The sequence below is a fragment of the Gossypium hirsutum genome, chromosome A06 (genome assembly GCF_007990345.1).
Source record: "Gossypium hirsutum isolate 1008001.06 chromosome A06, Gossypium_hirsutum_v2.1, whole genome shotgun sequence".
Classification (NCBI taxonomy): Eukaryota; Viridiplantae; Streptophyta; class Magnoliopsida; order Malvales; family Malvaceae; genus Gossypium; species Gossypium hirsutum.
In genome coordinates, this window is record NC_053429.1 from 105690721 (window position 1) to 105699783 (window position 9063).

Sequence of the window (9063 nt, forward strand, 5' to 3'; positions counted from 1 at the left end):
CTCTGTCAGGTGTTCTAGCCTTGGATTGAACAGCGGTGTCTTTAGTCCCCCACTAGGTACCACTCATATTTCCTGTATTTCTGGAAGGTCTACCTCTAGCTGAAGTGCTTCTCAATCTTAGATTTTATGCTATCTCTTATTCAACAGACTCAGGACAATCTTGGATAAAGTGATCTAAAGATCCACATTTGAAACAAGCCTAATCATACAGTCTACAATTGCCAGGATGCCTTTTACCATAGTGTTTACATTCAGGTCGATCGGATTGGACATTTCCAACACTAGCAACAGAAGTAGCTGGAGTTCTAAAGGTCGAATGTCATCTAACATGATCTCTACTCTAATGCCCCACATTAGCCTTTGAATGGTTATAATCATCTCAGAACTTGTTTGACACAGACTAAAATGATTTATTTTCGGATCTCTTTCTCACATCTCTAGCTTCTGAATTAGCTTTTCTTTCCTTTTTTCCCGAGCTCTTTAGCTTTTCATACTCGTTTAATAAGCACTACAAACTCTTTTATCTTTAAAATCCCGACTAACAATTTGATGTCTTCATTCAAGCCATCCTTGAATCTCTTATACATGATTGCTTCGGTTGAAACACATTCTCGTGCATATTGACTCAATCTCACAAATTTTCTCTAGTACTCTGTAATAAACATACGGCCTTGTTTCAGCTCAAGAAACTCTTTGCATTTCTAATCGATGAATCTCTGACTGATGTATTTCTTCCAAAATTCAGCTTGGAAGAAATCCCAAGTAACTCATTCTCTCAGAAATACGGATATCAACGTCTTCCACCAATGATACGCCTTATCTCTCAAAAACGAAACGGCGCATTTAAGGTATTCGTCTAGAGTCAATGATAATTCATCAAACACTCGTATCATGTTTTCTAACCAAAATTCAGCTCTCTCAGCATCATCATTAGTAGTAGCTCGAAATTCTTCGGCCACATATTTTCTAATTTTATCGACCTGAGGCTTCTTCAACTGAATAGGATTAGCTTGTGGACTGAAAGAGGCTTGCGGAGGATTAATCGGGGCTGAAGGTTGTCGCACAGCCGGATTAGTTCGGATATATTAGTTGAACCAATCATTCATCATTTGATAGAAGGTTTGTCTCGCCTCTCCGTCATGACTACTCGTAGATGGTCTAAAGTTGGATAGCACTGTCCCTGCGTGGGAGCAGGTGCATTGCTCTCGACATCGTTAGCTACGACTCATTCAGGATCCATTTACTATATAAAAACACATTTTCATTGTCAGGATTCATCACACTACTGTAGTTCATAAATATGGCATGTATAGCTAGACTCACATATGCTACGTTGTCCTAGAATCGACTAAACTGTAGCTCTGATATCAACCAAATGTAACACCCCTAACCTGTATCCGCGCTGAGCTAGGGTTAAAGGCGTTACTGAACAAATTGGAACATTTTGCGAACAATTTATATACATCATTATCAATCATAGTCAAACATTACCATAGAGTCCCTTATTTAGGTCATCGAGACTTTAAGCATGCATTAGAAAGGGGTCGAGACTAAACTGAGCTCATATAAAATTTTTCAAAACTTAAACACTTTTCGAAGTTGTACAAGTCACACGCCAGTGTGAATAGGCCGTGTGCCTCACACAGCTTTAGACACGCCCATGTGTCTAGGTCGTGTCAAAACAGGGCATACATACTGACTTCTCCACACGGCCACAAGACATGCCCGTGTGCCTACCGTATGAAAATTAGGGAGGCTATTGACTTAGCCACATGGCCTAGCACACTCCTGCGTGTGCGACCATGTGGTCTACCCAAGCTCATTTTGAAATGGCCCTCGAGAAACACGGCTGAGACACACACTCGTGTTTCTACCCATGTGGGCAAAAAATACACCATTTACAACGCCAATTTGCCACCTATTAAGGGCTTTCCCTACAAGCATCAAAACCACATGATTTTAATCCAAATTCTTAGCCAATTCATACACCAAAACATACACCAATCATCCCATATAATAAACAACCAAATTCATGCTTACAACCATACCAAAATCATAAATCAAAGTCTTACCAAAACTTATGTTTCATATCCTCAATTTACTACATTCAATATCATTCCATAAACTTACCAATTCCCCAAATAAGCATATACCAAAATTTACCTAAATTGACCATTTCATTTAGTCACTCAAAAGTGCATCAAAACATACCATTTTTGAACACAAAGCACATATCAAAATTCATTCAAAATCACATCTATAACCAAGCCATATCACACGGCTAGATATACACATTTCAAAACATATTCACATACTTCTAGCCAATACATGTCATATTTCAATATATACATTTTCAAAAGGTACCAAAATATAGTTCGATAGTGCGATGATAATCTTTGATGATCCCCGAGCTCCTAGTAGCTTCGATATCTATAAAACAGTTGAAAACACACAAAAAGTAAGCTTCCAAAAGCTTAGTAAGCCATATACAAATAAACTTATCAAACAACATAATTTAAATTCAATTCAATCATATGAATCATGGCAAAGCATAATCACATATCTATAAATTTCATATAGCTCATACATATTTCATATATCCACATATGTTCAAATACTTACCTTTTATTCTTAATGATATTATACAATTCAAACATACCTAAGTCGATACACAACCACATAGTTACTCATTTCTTGGAATGCCCGTTGAGCCATTCAAAATCAATAAGGATACTAGGATAGCTTGGAAAGCTCATACAATGCCAACATCCCAGACGTGGTCTTCTATGTAATCAAATATCGATGCCACTATCCCGGACAGGGTCTTACACGAGATCAAATACGATACCGATGTCCCAGACATGGTCTTACATGTAAATCATAAGTTGATGCCAACATCCCAGACGTGGTCTTCCATGATAACACATATCAAATCCTATGTCATGACATATGTATCCTAACTATTCCTAAGGTTCGTACGAGGCTTTTCAGACGTCGATACTTTGTCGATACTTTCTCAAAAATTTTATACTTAACTCATATAGCCATTTATCATTATTCAATAGCATATAAACATTAATAATTTAATTCAAAACACATTTATTTGTATATCGACTTACCTCGTACGGATTTGAACGGACGAAATCGACTACTCGATGACTTTTGACTTTCCTGATCTAATTACGTTTTCTTTGGTTCTTGATCTAAATCAATTCAAATTTAACTTATTAAAACTCACATTCATTCAAATCAAACAAAAAACATATATTTAGGGCATTTTACAAATTAGCCTTTACATTTTCACGTTTTGACACTTTAGTCCCTATTTCACAAAATCACAAAATACACAAAATTTCTTTTCACACACATGCCTAGCCGAATATCCATAGTGTTCATATAAGCCCCCACATTTCATTTATTTCACATTTTAGTCCCTCAAAATATCATTTTTACAATTTAGCCCAAATTACTCAAATTCATCAAAAATTCAAAGACAAAACATGTTAACCCAACATCAAACTTCTATATATTATCATCAAACTTCATAAAACTCATAGTTTCATCAATGGGTCAACTCAAAATCATCAAAAATTTCAAAAATTCAAACATGGGCTTGATAGAACACTAAGCAACGATCACAAAAAAGTAGAAATTATCGAAAACAAATCAAAAACCATACCTAAATCAAAGGAAACAATAGCCGAAACCCTAAGCTTGAATTTCTTTCTTTTTCTTTTGATGATTTCGGCAATATGAATGAATTAATCATTTAATTTTATGTTTTATTTAATTATAACACCAATTAATAATCCTTTTACCATTTTACCCTTAGTATTTAAACATTAATAAACCATTACATTAAGGCCATTAATGTCCACTCATAGGTTCAATGGTCAAATAACAACATAAGGACATCTCAATTATAAAGACATAGCAAATAAACACTTTACAAATAGAACACATCTTTTACATTTTATGCAATTAGGTCTTTTTTGAAAATTTTTGAAAATTAAGCACACAAATGATCAAATTTTCATACGAAACTTTCACACATGTAAATTCACATATAATAAGCACGAAAAATAATATTAAAATATTTTTTAACTAGGATTTGTGGTCCCAAAACCACTATTCCTACTAAGGTCTAAATCGGACTGTTACATTTCCTCTATCTTTGGTTGCTATCAACAAGTTATCAACATAATGGGATACATATACAGATAAACCATTACTAATTTTCTTAAAATAAACACTACTTTCAAAATTACTTCTTTTGAAATCATGAGTCATCATAAAAGAATCAAACCTCTTGTACCAATGCCTAGGTGACTGTTTTAGGCCATAAAGAGACTTTTTCAGCAAGTAAACATAGTCCTTATTTCTTGAGACTATGAAACCCTGTGGTTGTTTCATGTAAATGGCTTCCTCAAGTTCTCTGAATAAGATCCCTAATTTTGCCTCTCTATTTTATGTATTTAACAAGTGAGTTGCAACTCGAACTTTTCAGGCTGGATCAAATGAGATTCAAGTCACACAACTCTAAAAGATTTAAAATCTCATGTGTAATCTTGTCCATTGATTTGGGAGGTATTCGAATCATTTTTAAGAGTGATTTCTAGCCCTTATATCATTTAATTCAAGATTAAAACTAGTTGTTGGATTTGGGGATCATTAGGGGACTTTAAATATGATTCTTTTATATGAAAAAAAGGGAAAAACCCCTTCTTTTCTCCAAATAAAAAATAAAAACCATTTTTCATGAGAAAAATTCTCTTTTCATCTCTTTTCATGTTCTCTCTTCTTTATACCACCCTAATTCGAAACTCTAATGAAATCCTAGTTAATTTCTTAAAAACCCATGAAAAGTTCCACTCAGGAAGCCTTTTTAAACTTAGTTTTAGCTTTGGAAAGTTTAGAGTTGAAAAAGAAAGTTTAGAAAATTTAAAAAGCATGGAAAGATTAAGCAATGTGAGAAAATTTGGGTTCATATTTTATTTCATGTTTCATTTTAGTAAGAAGTTATGTTTTAGCTAATTTGAAAAAGAAAGAGGTTGTGAAGGTTGGGAATATCAAGAAGGGGAGATTAAGAAGTAGTGTCAAATTTGAAAAAGAAAGAAGCTATATTTTAGTTTAATTAAAAATGTCTAATGCTTTGAGTGTTTTAGAAGTGGAAAAACAATATAAGACTTATATGTGTCTAATGAGTTGAATGAATTGTTATTATGTAAGTGTGTTTTTGTGTCTGATCATATTGATAAATGATGAAAGTAACATATGTTAATCTCGTTCTTAATGTGTTTTCGGATGATTATTTGTGCAAATTGGTGAACTTTATACTCCTAATCCTTTAAATTCATGTTTCTATACTTAGGTGGGCATTTTGGAGCAAAAGAAGTGAGAAACGAGCAAAAATTAGACAAAAATAGCAGATTTAGCGAGCCACACGGGTTGGACACAAGGTCGTGTAGGCTCATACAACCATGTGCCAGATCGTGTCAGTTTCATAACTTGCTTCCCAAAGACAAAGAAAAACCCATTTTTTAGGATTTTTGAGCATTCTAAAGTCTATAATACCAAGTAGAGGAAGAGAGAATGAGCCATCAAATAATATTGAAGAAAACAACTCAAAGAACACCATTAGAGCCAACTCTGAAGTAGATTTCCATCAAGATCGAAGAACTCATTCTAATTTCTTTTGAAGTTTTTATGAGTTTCTTTATTTCTTGTGGTTATTCTAACTTTGAGATGTTTTTATTCACAATCATGAACTAATTTCCTAGATACCTGAGGAAGATGAAACATGTGATGAATTCTATTATTTGATTTCTATTTTACGCGATAAATACTTGATTCTTATTCTCAATTATGTGTGTTTATCTATTGTTTTAATATTTCTGGGATATTAATTCATTTTCAATGTGCTTAAATCAAAGGAGAAAAATTCCTTGTTTAAGAGTAGATCTAGCATAATTGAGTGGAGTTGCATGCAATCCTAGAAATATGATGACATAAATCTACCAAATTAGAGTCAGAACTAATAGGAGAATCCATAAATCGAGTTAATGTGATAATAGGGGTTTTAGTTAGAAAGGAACTTCAGTTAATCAACTTAGAGTCAGTTGCTCTTACTCTCGAAAGAGATATTAGCATAATTTAGGGATTTCTACAGATCAAGACACCAAGTGAATAAATCATTTAACTTAGATTCATAATAATAGATGAAGTCTAGTCGGACTCTTTCCTAGGTATTGTCTCTCTCATTGGTTATCTTTCGATTATTTTCTAGATTTATTTTCTGTGGAGTTCTTAGTTAGATTAATTTAGTAATTCTAGCTTAAAACTAATCACTCCAATTTGTCTACTAAATATTAAGAAAACGGTAATTACAAATACTTTTAATCTTTGTGGATATGATATCTCTACTCATCGTAACTATACTATTTATCGATAAGCGCACTTGCCTTTATCGTATTTTTAGTTAGTTTCATGATACATCAAGTTTTTGGCATCGTTGTTAGGGACTAATATATTAAGAACACTTGATTTTTATTAATTTAGCCATTTTTTATTTTATTTTATCTGTTTATATTTTTGTTTTTAGTTTAATTTTTACATTCTAATTTTCCTTTTGTTTGCTTCTGACAGGTTTTTTTAGTTTATGGTTAGAGGAAACCTGCCACGACCATTGCTTTTCAATAGTGAAATTGAAAGTATTGTTCGTAGAAATCATAAAGAAGCAAGACAAAGTCGATAGAATATAGTAGATGAATAAGAGGGAAACATTATTACTGAGGAGATGGGTGATAATCAAAATATTCAACTACCTCCAAGAGCCCCTGTTCCTCGTACTATGTACAATTATGCCAAATCCACTCTGACCAGGGCTGAATCGAGTATTGTGTGACCCACAATTGCTGAGAACAATTTTGACCTAAAGTCAAACACAGTTCAGATGGTACAATAGTATGTCCAGTTTAATGGTTTCCAAGATAAAGATCCTAATACTCATTTGGTTAATTTCCTGGAGATTAGTGACAGTTTCATGATTAATGGTGCCATTGATGACGCCATTCACTTACGATTGTTCCCATTCTCATTGAGGAACAAGGAAAAATAGTGGTTAAACTATTTATCATGAGGTTTCATCACTACATGGGCTCAAATGACCGAGAAGTTTCTTCTGAAGTACTTCCTACCTGCTAAGACAACTAAGTTGAGGAATGATATTTCTTCATTTACCCAGATTGATTTAGAGACATTATATGATGCATGGGAGAGATACACGGATTTATTGAAAAAGTGCCCTCATCATGGGTTACCTTTATAGTTACAAGTTCAAACGTTCTACAACAGTTTGAATCCCTCAACTAGGCAACTAATTGATGTAGCAGCCGGTGGACCACTGAACGATAAAACACCTAAAGTAGCTTATGAGTTTATAGAAGAGTTGGTACTAAATAATTATCAGTGGCAAGTCATGCGGACAATTTCGATGAAAGCAACCGGTGTTTTTAATCTAAATGCAATTGCCATATTATCAAACCAAGTAGAAGCACTAAATAAGAAAATTGATGCTTTATATTTTTCTACACAGGTGAATCCAGTGATGCAATACGATACAAATGGAGGTGGAATGAACAATCCAGAATGTTTACCCTTCGGTCCTAACACAGAGAATGAACAAGTCAATTATATGGGTAACAATTCTAGACCTCAAAATAACCCTTTTAGTAATAACTATAATGCAAGTTGGAGGAACCATCCTAATTTCTCTTAGGGTGATAAAGGCAATCAAAGAGTACAACCACCTCTAGGCTTCCAACAACCTTATCATCAAGAGAAAAAGTCAAACCTTAAGGAGATGTTGAAAAAGTTTATCTTGGTGTCAGAAACTCATTTTCAAAACACTGACGCAGCACTAAAAATTTAGCAAGCAAGGACCCAAAAATTAAATAGGTCAAGTTGCTAAATTAATTTCAAAAAGACCATAAGATAGGTTGCCTAGCAATACTAAAACTAACCCAAAGGAGCAGCTTCACACAATTACTGTCCTAGACGTGGAAGGGTTAGTTGAACCTGAACAAGAACTGAGGCAAGAAGATTTGGTGAAAAATGATGAGGTTGAGAAAAGTAAGAAGAACAAAAGCTGGTTGTCAAAGAATACAAACCTCGAGTTTCATATCCTAATACATCGAAGAGTGACCACATGAACGAACAATATGGTAAATTTCTTAAGCTTCTTACAAACTTACACATTAACTTATCGTTTGTTAAAGTTCTTTCGTTTATGCCAAATTATGTCAAATTCTTAAAAGAGATATGAACAAATAAGAGAAAGATAGACAATTCTTCAACTGTGGAGCTCAACAAAATTTGCTCGGCCATTTCCAAAATAAACTACCTAATAAACTAAAAGATCCAGAGAGTTACTATTCCTTGTCTCAGTGGTAGTTTAAATATTGGTAATGCTTTGGCTGATTTAGGGGCTAGCATTAATGTCATGCCCTATAAAATGTTTAAACAACTTGTTTTTGGGAGACCCAAACACACTAGGATGAGTATTCAATTAGCAGATAGAACCATTAGATATCCTAGGGGTATTATTGAGGATGTGCTTGTGAAATTTGATAAATTCATATTCCCCGTTGACTTTTTTGTGTTAGACATGGATGAGGCTAGTACAGTACCTTTGATTTTAGGTCAACCCTTTTTAGCCACTGCTAGGACTATTATCTATGTTGATATGATTGAACTTGTGCTTCGTGTAGGTGACGAAAATATTACTCTTCAAGCACGTGATTCTGTCAGAGTCTCTAGTGAATAGGATGAGATTAAACATTCTATTAATGTTAGTAACCACGGCTCAACCTTCTCTGTAGGAAATCCCTCGTGAAAACATGATGGAGCTGTGTTTCAGTCAAGGAGACAAAAATAGAACAACATATGAATAGTGAATTGTACAACTCTATAAACTATATGAATGGAAAATGCATGCTGAAAAGAAACAGGAAAAACACAATGAAGAGACAAAGCTACACATGACGTGCATGTGATGAGAATAAA

General features: G+C 33.9%; 1 non-coding gene across 1 annotated transcript; it reads right to left on the minus strand.

Annotated features, from left to right (window-relative positions):
* Nucleotides 1-7210: 7210 nt before the first annotated feature.
* Nucleotides 7211-7317, minus strand: LOC121231322 (small nucleolar RNA R71). The gene has a single exon (XR_005929383.1). It is a non-coding gene; the product is annotated as a small nucleolar RNA R71 (small nucleolar RNA).
* Between the last annotated feature and the right edge of the window lie 1746 nt (nt 7318-9063).